This window comes from Apteryx rowi, unplaced genomic scaffold, assembly GCF_003343035.1.
Source record: "Apteryx rowi isolate R43461 unplaced genomic scaffold, aptRow1 scaffold_252, whole genome shotgun sequence".
Classification (NCBI taxonomy): domain Eukaryota; kingdom Metazoa; phylum Chordata; class Aves; order Apterygiformes; family Apterygidae; genus Apteryx; species Apteryx rowi.
Genome location: NW_020448886.1, coordinates 1,190,830 through 1,215,573, shown reverse-complemented (window position 1 = coordinate 1,215,573; position 24,744 = coordinate 1,190,830). Strand labels below are relative to the sequence as shown.

The 24,744-nt window shown below is 37.8% G+C and overlaps 1 protein-coding gene across 14 annotated transcripts in view; it reads left to right on the top strand.

The window, feature by feature from the left end:
- The window catches only part of CADPS2 (calcium dependent secretion activator 2), a 337,297-nt gene that overhangs the window by 601 nt on the left and 311,952 nt on the right, over positions 1-24,744 (top strand). The gene's annotated exons all lie outside the window — the stretch shown is intronic.

The window sequence follows — 24,744 nt, the reverse complement described above, 5'->3', positions numbered from 1 at the left end:
CTCGGCGGCGGCGGCGGCCCCGCGGGCTCTGCGGCGCCCTGAGCAGAGGCGTTTGCGAGCAGATTCTTGCCAAAGTGCAATTTAACGCGCCTTCTTAAACACAAAGTAGCGCTTCTGCCTCCAGAAACCCGTCAGCTAACGGAGGCAAAGTCTCTTAAGTTTTTAGAGCTGCACTTAAACTCGATGTTAGAACGAAATACGAGCACAGGGTGCGGACATAAAGATGTTAGGATCGTTTTGCATCTGAAGGGGAGACGCTCCTGTGATGTCTCAGCGTGATTTTATGTCATTAATTATTAAGTGCAGTCTTTGTATATGGAGAAACAAGTAAAATGCAGGTGTTTGATGAGAATGGCCTTCTGGTGAAAGTGGACCAAAATTATTCTCTGCTTTCCGTACATTAGAGACAAGCTGTTGAGAATTACCAGGTACATAGTATGTATTTATGCAGTAACAGTGCATATTCTGTTACCTTTGTGCTATTGAATGGGTGGAATGCTTAAAGTTTTGAAACAGGGCACTGCATTCCCAGATAGTTCTGTTGTTGAAATGTTTGGTCTAAACATTTTGTATCGCTTTACTTTCTATTCAGTTCTGAAAAAAAAAAAAACCCCACTTTCCAGAGGGATGTTGATAGGTCGCAAAAAAGAATTCATTTCCACCTGGCTTTTTATGAACTTGGTACTTCTATGTCTCTAAGGTTTTGTAAAATCCAGTGCTGAATGTTTTGGGTGCCAGAATTATCATGCCTGCTATAGGTAATTTGTGCTTATGAATTTTTTGACAAGTTAATGCAGTGATAATAATAATATGATCACTGGAAAAACATTTTGTTTTTATTAAGTTTTAGCTATTTAAACTGTGAAACTTGCATGAGGATTTTTCATAAGCAGGAAGCCAAAGAAAATCAGGCAAAATCAGAAGTTTGCCCTCCATTCCCCAGCCCGCCCCAAAAGAGAGTCATCATAGAAGTGATGTTTCAACGGGACATCTGGAGGTCATCAAGTCTGATCTCCTGCTCGAACCTAGACTGTTATCAACACTAGATCAGGTCAGCCGTGGTTTTGTCTAGCTGAGTCTGGAAAGCCTCCAAGGATGAGAGAGATCCTGCAGCCTCCCTGTGTGACCTGTTCCAGTGCTGCATTATCTTCCTATTGAAGAAATTTTTTTCTAATGAACCTCCCAAGTTAGAACTTGTGGCTATCAACCCCAGAAAATATTGAACACCTAGAAGTTCTTACTGGTCTTGATCACTAAATATAGGAACTGCGTTTTAAGAATAACTCCAATATTAGTTAGATGAAGAGATGTGTGAAAGGAAGTTACTGATGTTCAGCCAATACAGAATTATGACATTTGTGGATTTAACTTAGAGGCAACGAACTGTTGATTGACAGAATTGACTTGATATCTAAACTTAAATGTTACTGTTGCTAATTACCATTTTTAAGTGATGTCTGACTTCTGGTTTGACTACTATATGTGGAAAGATATATATATATATATATATATTTTTTTTTCAGGTTTAGGCATTTAACTGCAGAACCAGGATGATGTTCTGGCTTTTACTGATCAGGAGCTAGTGTTTTTTGATAATACATAGCACAAAAGAATGATTCTTCTTAGGAGTTACACTTCTTTGTGGAAGTAATGAAATATACATAAACATCCTTACTCTTACTTGACAATCTGAAATATTACCCAGTGAATTACTGAATATAAGGTAGCAGAACCAGCCCTGAATGTTGAGATATCGGAAAACCTGATTTGATAGTTCAGGATCATCTGAGAGCCCTATCAAGAGGCCCTCTTTTGTGCTATAAATATTGCAGTCTGTGCTGCACAGTGGCACCACGCCAATCTTAGGAATGGGAGAGCAACCACCTAGGTTACACTATGTCTTGTTGTAAGACACTTTTGGATGTGTGATAGCTGAAGTTGTATTCCATAGAGTAAAACTGTTGAGTGTCTTGCTTCCTGGATGAGTTTTCTCACTGCCAAGATGTTACACGGGTTTGGACTGTCTCTTAATCTCTTGCTCTTTTGCTTACCTTCTGATTTCTGTTATGTGGCTGTGTGTCTACTGTGAACTGGACTGAGATTATCTACCTCTGTTATTTAACAAGAACTAGTACATGTGCTGTTCATCTTCAATAGATAAGTGACCCAAGGTAGTGTTGAACCAGAAGCTACAATGCTCTGTGGTCCCAGCGCCCAGCCCTGTGTGCCTGTCTCGAGTTGTACATCATTTATAATGCTTTTGCACCAGCAGTCTTTCTGATAACCTAAGAATAGTATCCACCCTGCTTGAGAGCAGAAGTAATTTGTTCTTTCTGCCAGTTCATTTGGCATATTGCTGAGCAAATATTGCAAAATGCAGTTTGCTTCTTTTTTAATGTGGAACATTTTATCCAGTAAGGGAATCAGATGGAATTCACATATCAAATATTCTCAGTTGCACTGTAATATCAGTGAGGAAATGGTTTATAGTCTGTCTGGCTTCTTATGTTTTTCTTGTTTCAGTAACATTAAAATTTACTACACGGTATCTTGAAACCATCACATTTAATGGACTGAATTATACTAATGAATGTAAAGACATTTAAATGCAGGCAGTGTTCCACTCTATTTCTGTATTTTCCTTTGTCCTTTTTCATCCTTCTTTCTTCCCGCCAAGTAAAATAAGTTCAACTCTATTGTGATATATAAGATTAATTAAAAAAAAAAAAAGAAAGAAAAGAAATGGGACTTTAAGGAAAAAAACAACCTATCACAATTAATCAGAGCAGTGGTCCATCAACTTTGGTAACTTTTTTTCTGATGCCTAATTCAATGTAGTTTAGCCCAAACTTCACTGAAACACGTACTTTTACATCCATCTGCATTTATTTTGTACTCTATAGGATATATATTAGAAATATTATTTTTAACTGTTCAGAGTGATTTGGTGACCTGCTATTACATCCTGTATTATTTTGGTTACTGATAGATTTGAGGTAAAGGGGGAAGAATGAGCTAATATTAGAGATGTGAAACAGAAGCATGGGGTAAGTGATTTTTCAAGTTGACATAGCAAATTCTGCCAGAGATGCAGTTAGCTTTACAGAATCTTAAACCTATGCTTAATTACACATTTTCCTTAGATATTTATGGACATTTGACCATGTGTTTTCCAAGCTTCTAGAGGAATATTAATGCATCAATGGTCTATGTCAGGCCTTTATTGAATAAGGTTTGTCTGTCTTTGGTTTGAAAGAGATATTATCACCTGCTTTTTGTAATTTTCTTTTTTTTTTAATGAGTCTTCTGGAATATATTTCAGCATTTTTCTTTTTCTACCTCTTCACTCCTCTTCCTTTTTATTCCAGCAAAAGAGAAGCCATAATTAACTAATCTCATTCCTTTTCTCCCACCCCAGCCAAGCCAAATCTCAAAACACTCAGCCGACTGAATTTAAACTCAGAAAGTTCATGGGATTTAGCTGGTAGAAAGAAACACGTTCTCAGTGAAGCTGTCTTCCATCAAGGGAAAATAATGTATGTGATATACATGCTCACTGAGCCAGGGATTAGGTGCTGATCCTAGTAACTACAGTTTATACCAGCCAGTTTTATATGTTTATAGATGCACTCAGTTTTATTCATGGACCAGGTGCCAAAGATATGTTTTGTATCTGGGCGATGGATCAGAATCCAAGTTGCTGGGTAGAAGGGACGGTGGAATGCTACCATTAACTAACAGAAAGGGTATTAATCTTCCTCAACATTTAAAAACTTTCTCTAGTAATCAGGTGGTCAGTCAGTGGAAATCCAAGAATGGGGGAAAGTAATGTCCATATGCTAAACAAGAAGATTTCCTAATGCAGTACATCAAAATTGATAATTCAGATCTTACTTTGATAGGCGATAAGTAGCAGGAGTAATTGAGCTGGCTGTTTAGAAATAGTTAACTACATCAGTTTACTTCCTGAAAACATACTGACTTTTTTCCTTCCATTTCTTTTCTTTTCTCCCTCTGCTCACACATGAGTATATCAAAAACATCGACTTCTAGTTGCTACTCAAAAGTAAGACTGGTAGCATTCAATAATTTATTTTCATTTGAACTCCATGAGTGCATTCTTTCTTGACTATTTTTCCCCTTCCCTGTTTCTTGGACTTTACCACTAAAGGAGAGGTTCATAATGATGTATAGCCTCTAAATAACTTATCAGGAAAGTGTTAGTAGTTAGATTGGCTGAGCATGTTTTGGGAAAGAAAATAGTCTCTTGGCTTCTGAGCCTCCTTTGTAAGATGTCTTCTTCCAGTGCTAAGATAGCAAGGAGAATACATCCAGAGTTTTGAACAGAAACTCCAGACGCATTTCAGAGGGAAAACTTAACTAGAGAGTTTTGCCACCTGATCCAGCTTGTGCTAAAGAGCTGCCCAGGAAGGTGTCTTCCATTCCTGCCTTCCATGTGTTTCCTTTACTACTCTTGAAATGACTTTCAGGATCAGTTTATAAAAAAAAAATTAAAACAAGTTTGCCTCCCCAAGCACCTTGATAACACCTCATGATGTGCCTAACCACTATTTTCAGTCAAGTTAGTATACAAAATTTTGATGAATCCTGCCAAAGCCCATTAAGATACAGCCCTACCTTGCTTTATATGTATTGAGACAAGTTTATTGGCAAATAATTTTTTTTTCCTTGCAGTCAGAGCTTGCTCTTTGGGGAAGAAGAAATTCCTGTCTGCACTAGGACTGTTACTCATTGGGGACAACTGGAGTCAACTATGGATCATGACTGAAAAAATACTGAAGGGTGTTTAGTGAAGCAGCATCTTCTAGATACTGTGTCCATCACCACTTCAGAAATGACAGTTGTCAGAGTTTTGATTTAATCTTAAACTGCTCTCCTGCCCTGCCAGCTCAGCATTGATTAATGCGGCTTGGCCAGCAGCTAGTCAATGTGCTGGGAAAACAAGTCTTTGGTAAATAGCTGTGTAATGAAGTGGATATCTAGGGACAGCAACAAGGCTGTAAATCTAGTCTTATTATGCTGAACAATTAATTCATCAGTCTCTTTGTTTTTGTTTTCCCTGCCTATTTTAGCTGATGCCTGCTTTTGAAAGCCTCCTATATTCCTTGCTAACTTCCTCCTCTTGCTGCCTGCTGATTGCTGTGGCATGTTCAGGTCTGATACCAAAACATCTTGTTTTTTTAGCTATTGCCTTACAGGAGGGGAGGAAGAGAGATGAGCAGCATCTGCTGAATTTCTGTTCCCTTTGCCTAGTGACTATCTCCAGTACCTGCTTCTGCCTGGAAATGCTGGCACCAAATTGAAAGCAGCCCAGTGCTTGTGAGCTGCAGCTGATTCCCGCAGGTTTTGGAATAGCAGCTGTGAAAAGTCAGTTTTCGGTTTGTTGCCGTGTGGGGGAAACTGAGCAGCAGGAGAGGAAGTGTTTGTATGTGGATATGGGCTGTATCAGTTTAGTTTTGTGTTTTGAAGGTTATTTTCATAGCCATAAGCACTGAAGGGTTTTTATTTTTTTTTAAATGTACCTTCAGTTATGTAGAAATTGATGATACTTGCCCAGAAGAACTTGCCTTTTTCTGGTTCTTATTTATGTTGCAGCTAAAAGAAAAAGCATATATTTGTCTTCAAGCATGTTTACTTGTATGCCTAAGCTTAAGAAAGTTCTTGAGTGTTTTTCCTGTCAGGAAGAGGAAAAGCACTAATTAACTGCATTGTGAAGAATGAACAGACCTACAGGAAGTACTTTTTTAACTCCATGTCCTGGTGAAGAAAAATTAGAAACAGAGAAGGTGATTGTACAAGAAGTTTTTTTCCAGCTCTATTTTTGTTTTTCTCTCTCACTTTATTTCTTCATTTATGTTCAATTGCTTTGGCTGTGAAGTTTTGAAAGTAGAGGCAGGCGGCTTCTGTTTAGTGCAATGCAAGAGTAGAGGAGGAGGACTCAGGGTAATAATTTAGAAGAATAATCCTCAGACCAGCGCTTTGAGGGGACTTGATTTGGCCTCAGACAAGGACACAAAAGAAAGGACAGACCTTGGTGTGTAAATGCAGTCACCAAAAAGATGATGTACAGCTATAAAGAGTAGGGGAGAAATGGAAATCAGTGATAGAGAGTTTCATGTAGTGAGTTAAAGGTGTTAAGGAAGTAGGTGGGATTGAATTAATTTTGGAGTAGAGGAACAGTTTAGCAAGGAAAATGACAAAGTGAAAAGAGGAATGAATTTGTAGGAGAGAAATGCACTGATCCGCTGGGAAAATTCTGTTTTTCAATATGAAACGAAATGAAGGAGGAACATTTTGAGGGTGAGAGTTTGCAGGGAAGATATCGAGCTAGTAAAAAGGAGATGAGGATTAAGCTGGAAATAAGTTAATAGACCCAACATCAGTGTTAGTGTAATGAAGAATAGCAAGGGCAAATAGGCATTGAGGAACTCGAAACTCAGGAACTGGCATTCATGGAAGTCTGAGTGGAGGATATGGTGGGCTGGGTGAAAACGGTGTTTTCATGGTCTCAGACTTTTTCTGCAGAAGTTTGCAGCTGTTTTATCTGTGTGGGGTTTTTGGTTTTTTTGATAGTGGATTCATGAGCTTTCTTAAAAAAAATCTCCAGGCAGTATATGCCAAATATTTATCTTGCTAGCTTTTGCTCAGGAGCATCCCCAGTTTGAGCCTATTGCGCTTATGTTCCTTCATTTATTTCTAAATTATATATTCTGAGGCCTTGTAGCAAGTTACTGGTGGCTATTTCTCATACAAAAGTGTCCTAAGAATGTTTCACTATTACAACTGTTTAGTGCATCAAATATGCATTAGTGTTAAAATATTAATATTGACCAGTTTTTCTTTTTGATCTCCTTACGGATGGAGCATAAGCAAGGAAAAGAAATTAAAAAAAAGAAGTGGTTGTTTGGTAGAGATGTGATATTAAAGCATCATAGTGATCAGTTCCCCTCTGACTCCTCCTTCCTTCCCCCAGTGACATAAAGGTAGAGGATTTTTCAATTCTTTACCGAAGGAAAGCAACAAATATTGATATTATTTGGAGATTGAAATTAACAAGCTCCATCAGTAATTTTAGGCCTGAATTTGTAATTTTCAGCTCACTGACACTAAGCAGACTAGGAGTATTTGCCTGAATGGACGCTTTGATTCAACTAAATGTCTGTGATACAAACTTTGCTGGTCTCATTTATATGTTTTTGGTTTTTTGGAATGATTTAGCTCCCAAATAGAATGGCTTTAAAAATATCAGTTGAGATTTTAAAGCCAACTTTTGATGTGATCTTTCTCTGCTATCTGAGTGTTCTAGGTGTCCTTACTTAATGCTTCCAGGCCTTTCTCCATGAAAATGAATGTTAGAAAATGACTGGCTATGTTTTGTATATATAATTTTATGGAAACCTCTTGGGACTTAAAGAAGAAACATCTTGTAAAGGTAATCTGAGAATTATGAAATCTGGTAACCTGTGGGTATATATGCCCTAGATATATTTTGCTCATGTGTTGCTGAAAATGAAATGCGTGAAAAATGGAATGAAAGTGACTGACATGTACAAGATTGCCATTCATGCCTTTGTCATTTAATGGTGATTGCCGCACAAGATCAGTTGCCAACTAGTATCAGTGTAAGGTGCCTTCTATGATTATTTTAATGTACAGCTCTCACTCAAACACACTGTCTGTGACATGGTTAGCACCTTTCTGCACTCCTGCTATAGTGAGATGAAGATTTGTTTGTCTCCTCTTCTCCTCCACCTCCCACAGGCACAGAGTGGAGGATTTAGGGAATAGTACTTGCTTTAGAGCTAAGACCTCTTCACTTTCTAAATTGCAAGGAAGGACAAGGATGCACTGGAAAGGACTGCGTATTATCTGTGGTCTTTGCTTGGCTGTTCCTCAAAATTACACTGAAGTAACTGTATTACAGAGGTCTTTCTATTACTTTAATATGACTTCTTATCTGTAGGTGAAAAGCATTATGTAAGAATGAGAAGTATTATTTGCTTAAAATGGAAACAATTTTTCAGATTTTCACTAAATTACTGGCTGTTTAGTTATGTTCTGGATATTTATCCTCTAATACATTATTAATGCATTAATTTGCTAACTACAGTTAGTCAAAACTCAGTCTGGAATGGGTTTCAAGAGGTCACAGAGATGTGATAAAATCGCTAAGCTGCCAAACGCCTCCATATATGACCGTCTCTCTGTATTACAGAGCTGTGTCTATTACAAATGCACTTAATTATGCATAGCAGCAGGAGAAAGAGGCTGTACAGACTGGCAGAGTTCTTCCAGTATTATAAAAATGTATATCTAAACCTGACTATTGGATTTTGCTAATCCATGCTTGATGGTGCCAATGCATGGACTGTAATCCCTGCCTGATGGGCAGTGGCCATGGTTGCTGTCCAGGAACTGTAAAAGTACGATCAGATGAAATAGTCAAGACTCTTAAAAAGTTAGACCATCCCCAAAGTTAGCACACTTTATCAGTGACAACTTCACTGTCTACATTAAATTTTAGCTCATATCAGGACTTTGCTTTAGAGTCAGCTTTCTTCTTGTCCCCGTTTACAGAGTCCTGGTTTGCATCGCAGGGCAGACTAGGAGTGCACAAACATGATCTGTGGGTGAAACTAAACCAGGAGGTGTATTCTAGGATCGCATTAAGCTTGTGCAACCAAACTAGAGATGGTCTGAAGTAAAGCTTCCTGAAATGAGTTTAGGGTGGATGTTAGCTCTTCAGTATCAACCACTTCACTTTGCAGAGTCAATCCTATTGGATCACATTGGTTGCCAATGAAGATTTAACTTCAGAGCAGAGAGAGTCAGTCATTTAAAATAAAGCAGCTAACACAGAGAGATAGCTGGAACCTAAATGAGATAAATAGTATCACAAGGCAGTCTCCTGCTTGAGCCAGTAAAGCAGGACAGAATATGCAGTGCAAACATAAAAACAGCTGAAGTAACAAAGTAATATGTTCTCGCTATGCCTGAAGTTAATTAGGGGCAATAAACTGCCCCTAATTACTAAAAGTGTGGGATCTTCAACAAAGTTCTCTAGGATACTAATTAAAAGAACTGATTATAAGAAATAGAATGCATAATTAATGACTGGGAAATGATTTTCAAGAACATCTTCAAAGAGCAAATAAAGTGCCCTTGGAAAATATTGTGACACCCTGAGTCATCCACTGAATCTAATCCAGCAGATAGACTTGAACTGATTTGCAAGAGGTTGCTGTGCTTCTACTTTCCAGTGCTGAAGTAGGGATTAATGTGGGCAGAGTGACTGGTAGACTAGGAGGAGTATTTCCACTTTAATTTCAGATACTCTCATAGATTTATGTATGATTTCGATAGAACATGCTTGTGAAATATACTGACCTACTGTATGTCTTTTTAGTAGTTGGCTTTGCAATAGACTGCTGCTCTCACAGTTGAGGGAGCGGTTAAGCGGTTATGCTTGGAGAGGACCATTGGTTAGCATCCTCTCTATGTTGATTACTAGCACATGTATGTGTGTGGCAACTGTTTGCCATGAAGTGTGCATGCTACCAAATAGACTGTGATTTCTATTTTCTAGGGTCTTGTAATTTTCAAATTATTAGGTTTTCATCTGACAGAACAAAAATGGAAAGTATAAAGATTCTCTCTTCCTTACAAAAATTCTGAATTAATGACTGTTTCCATTTCCTCACCCCCCATTTAATCCATCCATCTCTTTAAATAGGCAAAAATGGGGGTTGTTAAATTTTATCCAGGCACTTGTTTTGGTGTCCCTGCTTAATTGGAAACCCCTTAATTTGTAAACTTCAAATGTTTCAAATAGCCCTTGTCCTCAATTATTTTGATATGTTTATAGAAGTTTAGATTAGAAGTGACAAAGCTATAATTACTTGGAAATTACATTATCCTATGTGTAATTTCCTATTCCACTTCAGAGTGTCTGCCAGAGGCGTGAGGTGGGAAGTTTGAGGCACGCCGTAGCACTGGTGTGTGCATGAGGGTAGCCCTGCGCCAGTCTGGGGAGAGGGACACAGGTGCATTTGTTTAAGTAATGAGGCATTCAGACAAACCTACTGCTGTATGATGTCTCTCCAGACAGACATTACGTTTAATTCTCGCATTTCAATCCGTGATCATTGCAATAAACACAAGCGCAGTGCAGGGGGAGGGAGGCAGAGGAGACAGGCTGGTTTCTTCGTGCCTGTGTTCTTGTTGTGCACGGACTGGAGTTAACAGCTACATTGCCCCTGCTGCTAGAACATGAAGATTGTGTCAGTGTTCAGAAGGAAATGTCTTTCCTCTTCCTCTGCTCTTTATGTGAGATAAATGTTCTTGGAGCCGACAGATCCAGAACTGAAATATCCATGTTCTCCGGTGTGTCTTTAACCTGAAAGTAGGAAATGCTTCTAGGCTTCAGTGAACTGATTAGTATCTGTATGGTCCTATGAGGTTGTATGATGTAACTCTGAATATATTTGTGTGCTGGAAAAGGGGACACTATCAACTCTCGTACTTCTGAAGTGAGACCCATGGTAGTGCTGCGTGAAAGGCAGGGCGGGACTCCTGCTGCTAGTAGCACCTCCACAAGTCATGTTTCAAGTTATGTTTCTGCTCTACTCCTAATTCTGCCAAATTATGTACGTGGAATGATTGTTAAGCCCTGAAGGACTGGCATACAGGTAAAATATGCATATGTATGCTTGTACATAAAAGGAGTATGTGTGTATGAGAAAGAGCTGTAGATACAGATAGATATGAGGGGAAGGGAATTAGCGTTCCATACTATATTATAATCTGTTTTAAAGAGATCACACATTGAACCTAAAAATGACACAAGTCATTTAATAGTACTAATTTATCAGAAAATTTTTTCTCTGTTTCCTATTGTAAAAATTGCAAATTGACATTTATTTTCTTAAAAAGAAAACCCTCTGCAGATCTGTATTTTTGCCTTTGCTCAGTTTATTAGCTACTTGGTATAGAATGAAACTCCCAGTAATGTCTGTCCATATAAGTTTCGTCAGATATTCTCTTTTGTTTCACAGTTCCATTTTGAACTTGCAGTACCATTACTCCTACAGCTTGTGATAAGGAAGCAAAGATGTTCCTATGGCTTTTGTTAACAGTAAAGCGTTTTATTTTTTATTTCAGGATTGACTTGATCCCTTAAGGCTAGCTCAGAAGGTGCCCTGTTGAATATAGTACACTGAGCTTCTGCTTTCTTGGTTACAGACATAAGACTTAAATAATCAATTTTTTATTGTATTGAAGACGAATTTATACCTTAACTGCAGAAACTTGCTCTGCATTGAAACATAGCATATGTGTTCTCAGGGCTAAGGATAATTTGTTTTCCTAATTTGATTCGATTTGTATTTTTTTCCTGCAGTGGAAAAATAATTAGTTCCAACAGGAAAATAGCTATCCTGATTGCATGTTAAAAAAAAAAGATTATTCCACTGCACATCTGTGCAGATAGTAGCCTCTTATCTTTTTCCCACTTTGACTAATGAGGCTACAGAGCAACTAGCACAACCGTCAGAAGCCACTCTTTGAAAGAAGTTGTCCTGTATTATTTTTAATAGTGATATGGTTACAGCAGAACAGCTTCTTTGTATCAGTGATCAAAATCACACTGACATAGTGCTAATAAGATAAATGGGATAATGCATACTGATTATAATAACTTGAGTGATATATGGATTGAGAGATTCTGTGAAAAGGTGTGAAACGCTGAAGCTCAGAGTAATACAGATGGTCAGTGATGCAAATCCATTTCAGACTATAATGCTGGAGAGCCTGGAAAATGGATAGAATTGCATATTAACATCAGAAGAAAATAGGTAGCCTCTAACCTTTCCTTTCAAAAAGGGTGAAGGATTCAGAGTGAGAAACTAGCTCATTTTGTCAACTGAATGGACCCATCGTTGGCCAATGCGCACACTTATATGTTTAAGGCAGGTGTCAGGGAATGTTTATTCACTGACGCCATAATATAACTGATTCATGTTATTAATAAAAATGGAGCTTAAGGTATTATCAACATTTGCTTGTGAATTTAAAGCATAATAAAACATTGAAACAATTCACTTGATTTTGTATAGCAAGTAAATCAGCATGTGCCATCAGTACAAAAGAGCGAGGAAGATCAAAATGGACCGAACTAACAGATGACTTTAATGTGGGGGTGGTGTTTAATGCAGATTTTTAAGAAAACTCATAACATTGTGGTTACTTGAAGGTAGGCTGAGTAAACAATAAAGTTTTGTCTGCGGTAGCTTCTAAACCGATTTATGTGTGTGTGTTTGCAAATTATGTGCATATAGCTGAGTGAAGCAAAATATGAGCCTTTTCTGAAAGGAAACAGAAATAGGATATCTGTATGTTTCCCCTCAGTAGTTCGTGTGTTAAAGCAGATATTTATCCACCTGCCAGTTCAACAGTGTTCGTTCTGTGTCATGCCCCAGGAGTGACACCACTGCTGCCAAACAGCAGAGCTTCACTGGGCAACTCTGTTACTCCCATTATGCTTCTAGTGATGCCCGTTTAATTAAATGCTCATTTTTTAACAAAACATGCTGTAAGATGGGCTAACAAAACTACTGTGCATCAGGTACACCTGTTAAACACCCTGTGATATATCATGGCTGTTGCAAACTATTTCTTTGCTAAGTGATAAAAAGTTTACCTTGCAAAATCATTGCAGAGCTGCTGAATGGCTTCAACATGCACAAAAGTTACTGCGTATCTTGGTTGTGCACCAAACTGGAAGGACCTTCCTGTGCTGAGACAGTCTCATTTCCCAAAGCAACCACATTATCTTTTATAAACACATAAAACTTCAGCTTAAAGCTAGTAGTTGTCCCCACTGTTTTTCATTATGCTAATAGTTGTGAGACTTCTATTTGCAGACTGGATGTATTTATAGTTTGTTTTATACCCATTTGTTGTTCTGTCAGCTCTGTCCTGCAGTTAAAATAACACCTTTTCCTCCCTGAAGGATTTAATGGAGAACAGCGTCTTGTTTCATTATATTAAGCGACGCAAGCTTTGAAGCACTTCTCATGCAGCAATCTCCTCCTCCTTCTCTGATCATTCTGGCCTTTCTCTATATCTCTGCAGCTGGTATTAATACTTGCTCTCTCATGTTGCCTTTCATGTTGGCATTTTGTCTGGGGTGTGCTGACCCAGTGCATCCAAGCCTCAGCTCAAAGCAACTGATGAGAACGAAACTAGCAGAAATTCTTATTAGTCCATGCCTAAGTGTGTGACTTGGAGTTTCATCCACTTCTGATACCACAGCTCTCATATTGCATGTGTCTCCCAGAATGGTGGTCTGATCTTTTCTGATCTTTTTCTGTTTGACAGTGCATCCCAGCCTTGACTAACCAGATTTCAGTTCCTGTTCTCTCTGGCAAGACCAATATGGAAATATTGCATTTATGATTAATTCCTAGGTACAGCCCTCTAGAATTCTGCAGCTACCCTTCCTGAGGCCTGCTATTTCTCCTTTAACACTTACCTCACCTTTTTTTTTTTATTATTATTTTTTTCTCCTGTGTGGCAGTATCTGAGCTGCTTCACTGTTGTCCAGATAAGATCTGTTGCATTCTTTTAGCCAGAAAACAGGAATAAAAGGCAAATAGATTATTTGATTTCATAGTGTTTTTAATAATTCTGGCAGATCTGTGACTTTGTGAATAGTTCTTCAGAATTCTGGCTCAGCTGTTGCCCAGTTACCTGACTCTGCTTATTTCTAATATTCTCCTTCTGAGGAGTTTGTTTATGCAGCAGGATCTACTGCCTTTTGTTGGAAAGGGGAATTTGGGGAGGAGATGCTGGATGATTTTTAGACTTTTGACCTAAAGAAATTCCAAGCTGCCTCATTCAGGTCTCTAAACTTTTCAGTCTATGACTGAAGTGACTAGTATCTCTTAATTCCTTGACATAGAGAATAAATTATCACTTCTCAATGTTCAGGCTAAAAAAGATCTTTCTGACAAAACACAATCTGCTGAGACTGGATTCATGTTCAATAGCCATGCATATCAGCAAGCTCTCAAAATAATTAAGTGCTACAGTGATAAAGAACAAAGGCAGTTCATTTCAGTTGCTTTCAGTCATATTGCTGTGCGCCTGTCTTCATTTAAATTTGGGTTTAGCTAAACTGCTATCAAAAGTTCTGAGTTCCAGGTAGTCTAATAGCTGCTAAAGGGGCTGTTCCTGGGGTTCTGCCAAGGCCAAGTTTGGCAAGCTGCAGAGCAGAGTGTAACAACATCTGTTGGGTCAAGCTTTTAGTAGACCATGGGAAGATAAATGGTCAGGACATGCTGATTTCTCTGCAGAATGCTTCTAAATGTGTGAATTCTTATTGTGTTTTTGCATATGGCTTGAATGCTGTTAGCAGACAACATATGTAACAATGCAATTATGCCGCAGCATTTGGAAGTTAATTCTCCCAGCTAAAATATTATCCAACACGCTTGAGTCAATGTTTTTGTTTTCAGACCCACTAACATGTACACACATTGTTTTTCTGTCTTACAGAAAACATAAATTATTGCTCCTTCCTAACTTCCTTTGACATCCCAACTTTATGGAAGAATTGATTATAACAACGTGCGACTTCTGCGTCTATCTCATCTTTTTGTCTTGCCTGTAATGCTTTAATTTAGGCATCTCACAACTTTGGAAAGTTACAAAGAGCCTTGGCCTGCCTGCCTTACTCCTACTCAGCATTTCTAAATAATCAAAATTTTCGGAGATGAAAGAATGTACCTTGCATTAGTCTGAAGATCAGTCATTATTTCTATGCTTCTTGGGGACAATGCATATACTTGTAGTAGGGACTGGGTGAATCATTTAGAAACTCTGGTTCTTGTTCATCTGAGGTTTACTTGCACCAAGTTAAGCATGCCTCATTCACCGTAACTCTCCACCACTTCTCAGACTCCTTAAGTATACTGGATTTTACAGAATAGCATATTTATTTTATTTTATTTTGTTTCAGGATTGTGTTTTCTTGTGCTCTGCACCAGAGGCAAGAAATTTGTTAGAAAGAAGGAAAGAGATTTTTTGTCAAATTGCCTGTAGTTTAGGTAAAAAAGCACAGAACTGAGAGCTGGCAGAATAAGTTCAATCTCACTTCTGACTAGTCAGATTTCTGTATGCTTCAGTCCTTTATTATTAAGACATTTACTCAAAACATAAAGTGTAGCTAAGTACTGGCCCTCTACCTTCAGTCTGCAAGTAACAGAAATCTGAAAGATGAATATATATATATATATAATTATTAATCAGAAGTTGGGAAGGGAAATTGCATCTCCAGGGGGTTGGTTGCTTTTTCTTGTCCATAGACTAGCGATAAACAGCACATATTAACTGGGAAATGAAGCATATTGCACTACCAGCTCCTAGGGCTTTTTCTCCTTGCTGCATGTACATTTGTGCTTCTGCTTTGTTCTTGCTGACTACTGAGGGAAAACTGCCGGTCTCCTTTCCCCCGTCTTCCTTGGTATCACTCCCCGGCCTGTGGAAGGCGCCAGGGGGAGGCTTTCCATCGAGAGCTTGCCAAGGGTTGATGGACCTGGATGTCTTCTGATACTGAATACAGTCTTAGAGCGCTTCATATTTTAAAGTATCTTGCTCTCCCTGGGATCCTGATTTCATAGCTTGTTTTCTCCTGGGGAGGTTTCTCTGCTGGTCTGTCTCTGTTCGGCTGGACTTTGTGTGCCGTGGTTGTAAGAGGGAAAGGTTGGGAGGCTCTTGGCCGACTGCCTTCCATTGTTTCTTCTAAACATCTGATGTTACTCCATCTACCTGCATGTCTTTACTTACATATTCTACAGTGAATTCACTTAACCTCTTCCCTCTTCGTGTACCTGCAACGCTCTGCTCAAATCCTGACCTCTAGAAAAAAACAAGCAATCCTCACATTGTCAAATACATACCTTTTTTTTTTTTAATTTCTGTGGGATTTTGCACAAATATGTGGTTTCTGAATATACTATGAAGTGAAGTTGTAAATAAGCATTTTCAGAGTGTAATAGCTTTCAGGCTATTTTTCAGGCTTTTTATTTCCTTTTTTTTTAAGGAAGGAAGAAAAAAAGTCAAATTACTAAGCTCTAATTACCGTAGCAGAGCTTGAGAGAGAACTGTTTAGTTTGCCTTTTGAATTCTGCGCTGTCAGGTACATTTTGATCAAATGTGTTCCTGCTAGCATTCAGGCGTTGGCATTCTGTCCAAGTTAGTCACCACTGAATTATGCTCTGTGATATGGTCTAGCTCCCTTTGGTCTAGTTCTTTTTCTCTTTATTGATTTCCATTCTTGTTTTCATTATTGCCCTGGTCTCTTGCTGCACGCCTCCTAGTGCATTTATTTTATAGGTTTTCAGAATGAATATCCATGAGTCATGATTTGAAATAAAATGCTAATAATGGCATTATGGAACACTTTGAAATAAATATTTCTGAGACTGTTCCATGCGCTGTTTAAGTGGTAGCCTTTGCTGAGAAAAATGGTAGCACTCTGCAATGATCAGGGAGTAAAAAAAAGTGCTGACAAACTTTAACATTTAATTTAAAGATCTTATTTCTGAATAGGTTTCTAAGCATCAAGCATGGAGAGAGAATTCTGTTGGTCATTTCTATTAAGCAGAAATGAAATAATTAAGCCATAAGTTTTGTAGAATTAGAAATATATTTGTACCCTTTTACTAATCATGCAGATCTGAAAAATGGCTAAACCGTGTTTTGTTCTTTTTTTTATCCAGGAGTTCCTGTTTTTATCAATATGCAAATATCAGCTCTTCCTCGTGGTCTGGAGGAGCATAATATAGTATTGCTATGGGGCCAGCCACTGTATTAGATGCTAAAATAAATAAGAGTATGGATTAACTATTATTATATTCAAAATGTTCATGGCTGTAAAGCATAGACATATAAAGCAGGAGGCTTTGTGTGTGAGGTTTTTTTGGTTTTGCTCATTTTTTTGTTTTACTATTGTGCTGTCTTTTCAATATCAGCTATTTCAGTGGCACAGTGAAGTCCCTAATCTTATAGGATTCATAAGTATGGACTGCCGTGCCTGGTGGTGACCTACCAATTTCTCACTGGGACTCTGCTCAGCCTTTGGGTCTGCATTTCTGGGTTTGTTTCAAGACTAAGAGATTTCTGCCCCCTCTCCTCCTTCCTCCTTCCTCTTCCTCCCCCTCCCCCTCCCCCCTAATTCACTGGAAGTGATGCTTAAAGACCTATGGAGGCAAGTGGGAAGCACTTCTGATAAAAATTCACATATCCCTTGTCTTCCTTTTTCTACAACAGCTGTCTTGAAGCTAAATGAGATCATGGGATGCAGCTGCAGATCATTCATGATATGCTTTGCAGCAGTGCAACTCCCATCCTTGCCCCTGATTTTAATGAAATAATTGTGATAATGTAATCTGAATATTATAATTTTGATAATTAGTTTCCAAAAGGAAAGTCTTTTCAGCTGTGCTTGCTATCAGTGAGGGAATAGCAAATTGGCAGCAAATAACTTGCTGGCATTTTTGCATAAAACTTTGTGTAACTTGTCTTTAAAAAAGACAAATTCTGCAGGAGCATAAAAACTGTTCCATATCACTCTTATCTCATGGTGTATTCATTTATTAATTTTTGCAGTGGGATTTATATATCAGATACTTTTTCTGAGCTCTGTTCATTTGTTTAACACATTTTAAATACTTCTTTTAACTGTGCGGTGTGTTCTCAGTGATATACCTTGGTGTATATAGAATAGAAGCCTTCAAATAGAAGCCTTCTGCTCACTCTGTGGTGCAAGCTGGAAGATCTTTTGGGAGGATCTTTCCTGCCAGTCAATCTGAGTGTGTCTGTAGGACAAGAATTTTATTGAGATAAACTTGAGAGTAAAGAAGATGCCATTTTTGTCTTCTCAGTAGAGATTCTGTAAAGCAGAGATGTTTTTTAATGGAAAGTCCAGTAGATTTTAAAGTCCATCCCGATTTTGTGAAGATGATACCAGTTAAATTTGGTATGTCTAATAAGTACTTTTTACAGACCGTTAACTGCTCTTTTGGCTTTTTTTTTTAGGTCAGAAGAAACTTCCCATTCCTTCATTTGACCTCACCATAAACGCAAGATACCAGCCTTCAGTAATTTAGCGCTACACTTTAAGTAGGTTTCTGCATAAGACAGCGGTTGTAATGCAAGGCAGACATGCTTGATAATGGGTAACTAATAACCATAAAACCATCAGAAGTAGATCATTCTAAAACAATGCAGAATGAGTGCATTGAGATTCTTTTTTTGTTTTACTACGAGCAGAGATATTGCTTGTATTTTACAGAAGTAGGCAGTGAGTTTTGGGAGTGGCAATGACCAGCTGAAGGGTTTCTGTCTCCAAGTGGTAATATAATAGCTAAATAGATCTGGGTCTGAGTTCTTAATTGTCTATTTTACCTCAAGATGAGGAGTATTGTGGAATGATGAAGTATTCACAGAGAGATTGAAGAACCTATATTCTCTAATGTAAAAGAAAGAAAGAAAACTAAAACTTTTTCCCTTTCAAAAATGATGAATGAGCAGGAAATGTGAGAAAAGCGTTGGAAACAGTGAAGAAATGATATGTTTGATTAAATGAAAAGGAAGAACAATTTTAAAACAAAAAGAACGCTTTGCATATAAGCTCCGGTTTAGCTGTTGAAACAGGAAGTCATATGAAGGTCATGAATTTAGCAACTTTTTTTTTTGAAGGTAGGAGTAAGCTTAAAAGTGTTTAATATTCAAGACTATCCACACTTTTAATTATTATCGAAACATATTTTATGGCTATTGAACTTTATGGTTCCAGGTCTAAGCTTATCTCTGTTTATTACAGGATGAAATTTTTATTTGAGGTAAATTATGTCCATCTTCCTCTAAGAATCTGGTGCTAGTCTTTGTCAAAGATAGAGTACTGGGCTAAAATGACTTTGTATGAAACAGTGTGGAAATTCTTGTGACCACTTAAGTAGCATGGATGAAGCAAATAAAATTCTGAGTTTTGAGCAGTAATGTGAGATTCTGTAAAAGGCGCCTATGAACTAAACATAAGATGTAGAGGAAAATGAGCAGAAATTGTAAAATAGCTGGTGCGCGAGTTTCTGCATGATCCTCAATAGTAATGAAAATGAGAAATTTTGGAGCTGCATGCATGATGATGATATGCTAGTTGTCTCCTTGCTTTCAGGAAAATGTAGAGAATGTGCTTTCTAAACTCTAACTGGTTAGAGGAGAGTACTGTCCTCAGTAAAGGCAGAAAGGTTGGAGGTTCATCAGTTTTGTCTAAAGGTTCAGTTATTCTTTGCTAGAAAATTATTAGTTGGTGAAGTGGCTAGTCTGATTGCTCTGCAGACAGAAAGCCCTCTTGAGGCAGAGGTTATGGCTCCCCTCCTCTTCCTGCTTCTGTGAGCACAGGGAGAGCTCCAAGGGCAAAAGGAAGGTCCTTGGATAGTTTTGAGACGTGATTGTTCAGAACCGAGTATACATTTGGTCTAGATGGGGTAATGTTTGCTAGTAACTTATACTCTTCTCTCCCTACCCCCGATGAATTCCGTTGTTTTTTCCTATTTTGACAATAGTACCTCTGAAATTTAGATGTGATTAAGAAAACTGGACAGAGGTTGTTTGTCTTCTGTTTTGAGGAGACTCATTCAGTCAAATTAATAGACATTACAAAACAGTTTGAGGAAGGGAGCCTGCTGTATGTGACTCTAAAGATAGAGTGCAAGATTAGAGAAGGATATAGGGTGAGCATTTGAAAGACTTGGATAATTTAAACACTGGCATCAATCATTAGTTGGCTGAGGCAAATCTTCCGTTATTTGACTTTGTGTCAAAAAATATCTATCGAGCTAATGTACAGCTGAGCAGTTACTGATTGGACTGTGACATAAGAGCAGTAGAATAACCTGGAAGTAACAAAAGGCCTCTCGTGTCACTTGAGTTAGGTCATGCTGCTGTGATTGGGAACTGTACTGCACTGAGAATCAGGCACGTGGCCATAGCAGCCCCTGACAGAATTCTGAAATAACAGCCTTTTTGTATTTCTTGCAGTTTCCTGTCTAGAAATAGGTATTTTTTCAAAGTGCTGTCAGAAATGAACAGCCTGAAAATTTATCCTCATAAAATGTGTTTACGAAACTGGCTTAGAAGGATTTGTTGATTTTTGCTAGGTGTGTTCCTTCTTGAAAGAACAGTAATGTACTATTCTTATGTTTATATAGGATTTGTAGGTGGAGGAGAAAAATACAAGGCTTTAAAACAGATGGCTTATGGAGAGTGTGAATTTTTTCTTTAATATGTGATTCTGGTACTTTATTGTATTATGTCTATATAAGCAACATCAGTAATTGATCTTTTTTTTTCATTTTTTTGTAGCAGTGGTTCATAGGAGCAATATGATGTGGCTAATTATGCTGAAGTGCTTGAAATGCCTGCATCTGGTCATTAAAAGTTAGAGATTTAGGCTGGATATGCATTATTTCCACAGTTCTGAAAGTTAGTAGAAAGATGGAAGACCAATAATGGAAAATAGTGTTCCTTTGCAGATAGATGAGGTGATAATTTTATTAACTATAGTTATGAAAAGCTCCAATTTTTGATTTAAAATAGCTTTTTTTAAGTGATAGAGGCATGATCCTTAAGTGCTATTAAGGCTTGTGTGGGTTTTCTGCCTTTTTTTTTTTTTTTGGTGGGTGTTGTGAGCATGCTGCTGTCTTGTCATGATGCCAAAAACATCTAATATTTGGGGTGGTAAAATGCCCTACTTTCAGAGTATCTTGTAACCTGTGTGATATTGCATCAAAATACAAACTCAGAGAGCTGAATTTTCAGTTGAGCCTTTCTAGTGACTGTATAATATTTGTGTCCTTCACGCTCAGAAATGAGCCTGTGTTCCTGTATGCTACCATGCACTGTAACTCCCATTCATATATTTTTATGTATAAGAGAACAGAGAATTTGCAGAGAATATGCCTAATTATTGTGAATTACAAAATCATTAATACAGGATTATCGGTCTCTCATTTGATACATAAAGAGGCTTTATTACTTCTCAGCTGCTGTTATGTTGAAGTGACAGATACTCTCATGTACATAACCAGTGATTCAGGAATGACTTAGATGGTTGTAACATTCTTATTATCTGGAGAGATCAGTCTGCTCACACAGAAAGAAAAAAAATTGGGGCATGGAGGTTCATATAAGACATCTGAATTTAAGCATGCTTAATTGTCTGGGCTCCCATTTAGTTAATGGTGGTGGGGTCAGGGGAGCTGAGAGTGATTCAGTTCATTTGTAAGGTTGTTCATTCATTCAGGTAAGGTGTCCACATTAGAGTGAGATGACTTGCTTGGTAGACTCCCTTGATTGCATCAATAAGATCCCCGCTGTGTGTCTGGGGGCTGGGGGATTTGAACAACCTCTCTGAGCACCTGTTCTAGGGTTTGACCATCCTCATGGGGGGAAAAAAAGTTTTGTTTTGTTTTGTTTTGTTTTCTCGTACCTCTAAAAGGAATTTCCTACGCTCAGTTATCCAACTCTAGGTGTCAAGGATGGGACATAGAGTTGTGCGATTCTCTGGCCAGCTGGAAGTGCTTAGCTGGGGTGTGATGGCTGCCGCCTTGTCATGTAAGGAGATCTATCCTGCATCCTGGCAAGCTGCCACATGTTTTACAATATAAACCATATTTAGAATTGAATTTGGGTGTTGTGGTCATTTTGCCATAGTGTTGCATTTTTACCACATAGTGTTCTTGTTCATGGAATCTCTTTCTTCAAGACCGGAGTTCATCAAATCTAATGTGATTAGGGCTCATACAAGATTATTTTGCTTGTATGTAATATATCTTCAAAGGGAGAGGCGGCAAAAAGCCCTGAGAGATATCTACTCTCTCCTAAGAAAGCAAACATCATTTCCCAAAATGATGTTGCCATATTTACTGTGACAAGGATGAAGCTTCCCATCTAATTTTGTACAGATAATTGGATTTAAAAGTTCCAAATCTAATGGGAATTCAGTAACTTCTGTGTAAAATACTTCAATCTTAGTTTTCGTGCTTCCATCAGTATTGCTGTAGCACATTGCTCTAGACCAGTGTTTCTCAGCTGGTGGGCTGTGATCCTCCAGGGTCATGAAATACACTTAGGAACTTATGTCTTAAGTTTGAAGGCAGAGAGAGCTATGTAAAACAGGGCAATCTCACCCCAGTACACTCACCTTATAAAGACAAGTGTTATGTCAGTTGGCCATATACCGATATATAGACTTACTATTGTTCCTATTTCTCTTTTCCTATAGTAGATACAAGAGAATATATTTATTTAAACAGTCTATGATTTTTGCTTTGTTGCGTATTATATTTTGTTCCCTGTTTGTTGCTTTTGTGCTAGATGTTAATAATTAGCCGTCCCACTTAGTTTTTTTTCTGTGCTTGTAATTTTTATATTTCTCTTACAGCTTGCTCTGTTGTATTTGAAGAAAAGAATGTTTTTAAGTTGTGATACCAAATTAATGTTAACCTTTAACAAAATATACTTTTTAAACAGTTACATTATGCACTTAAGTAAATAAACTCTTAATTGTGTTATAATATTTTCTTCTGTTGCTTAATGCTGGTAACTGGCTTAATGTTTTTTATGGGGTGTCTCTCATTTGTTCGCTTGCTTGATGTTGGTTGCCCGTCTGCTTCAGTTTTTAGAGCTTCAGAAACAATGTTTTGTGAGGAGTATTTTTCTCATCAGTTCCCCCCCCCCTTTTTTTCTTCCTGCTTGATGGAGTAGTCTCCATAAAGGTACTTCTTCCTAAAATCTTTTATTTGTACAGCTCATTGATACCACAGCACTACTGTTCAAGCATTGGTAATAGGTTGAGTATCAGTGTCAAGTTCTTAACATTACAAAATCGTATTTTTAGAATAAAATTCTGCTTGTTCTGCCTATGTTAATTCATGCTGTTGAAAAATCTCATTCTTCACATTATTGTTTGTTTTATGCTTTCTCAAGAGTATTAATCTTATTTTCAGTCATTCTCCTGAGAGGCAATGTTTTCAAGGTAGTTTGCTGCCTCTGAAACTTTTTCTGATAACTTCAAGCTAAAGTTCCTATTGTTTCACAACATGTTTTGGTGTGTTTGTTTTTAAAATAAGAACAGAAGCTGTACCTCCTTTTTACAGTTTTTAACAGCAAACTTTCTTGGGATGCGGGCTTTTGAAAATTAAATTTGGAATTTTCAAGTTTTATTTCAAAGACATAATGCCTTTGTGAGAATGCTTTGCTTTCTTGCAAGCTTTGACTTCTTATGCATCAGAGCTGATACCTCAGGGAATCAGTGTTTCTTTCAAAGAAACAGATGTGAAGTTTATAATGAATTTTAATGTTGGGAAAGTTAGTGAGGAGGGATTCTTATATTTTAGTAGTGTTAGAGCAGAGCTGTCATTGAAAGTGTACTCATTTTAATAATTATTTTTGTTTTCAGCTGTCTAGCTTTAAAAGTCAGTTTAGATTACCAGGAGCTTTGAAATGTTATGGGAAAGACATCAATAAAAGTGAGTAAGTTAATGTAGCTGAAGATACACATGGAGTAGCTTTGTATTTTAGTTTTCATATTTTTTATTTAAGTAATGTGCTGCCTTTAGAGAGCAGAAGCATAATCTGCAAGACCCAAAAGGTGATGGAAGACACCTTCAATATTTTAGTATTTCATACTTGATGCCATCCATATTGTCTTGCAGTACACAATTCCTTCCATGACTGATTCAGGTCTGTTATCTGCATGCTGCTGGGGAGCCTGCAGTCCTTTCCCTGTCTCTGGGAACTGTGTTCACTTGCACTGTCCATGGGGCACCATAACAGGTAAACACCTTTCTGCTGGAACTTCTGCTCAGAAAAGCTCTGGGAAGTTTTTGTGTTGACTTCCTGATGTTCTTATTCCTGTGTTCATAGAAAGATATTCTGCAATAGAAGACAGCTATACATGGAGTTGAGATCATGTAGCTTATATAACTTAACTTAAATCATACAGCTTTTTTTTTTTCTTATGTATTTCCCTGTACTGGTATTGCCATTAGTATGTTGCAAATCAGCTTGAAGGGCTTACTTTGGAGGCACAGTGTAAGATTTTTTGTAAAGAACTGAAAAGTCAGAACTTAATGCTTATATTCATGAAGTTTTAAGCATATTCATATGGCTGAAAAGAAACAAAACATAACGTTTAACATTATTCAAAGATCTATTTTGGAAAAAAAAATCTCTATTTAGGGATTTCTTTTAAATTGCCTAGACTGTAGGGAAAAATCATTTTGGCACTAGGTTTAATATCTCTCACTGTCTGTTTTTATGAGCCTTTTGTTCACTTTTGTTCAGCTGGAGTATGGACTGCAGAAACTACTGCAGTGACCCTGCCGCAATGTAGTCAGTTTGACACTCTGGAGTCTGAATTGCCTTGGATTCCCCAGTAACGTATGTATTTCTTAAGGATTTGAAGTCACCTTTACCTATGGGAAGACTGAATTCCATCTGTGTTCGCTTAAACTCTGTCTAATAACAATGGTCTGTCTTCAGCACAAGGATGCAATTACTTAGAGGAGATTCTTCTAAAGAAGGAACAAGAACACTGTGGCATAATGCAGAGTTTCTATTGATTTCTCTTTCGCTTGCTGCAAATCTTGTGTTCAA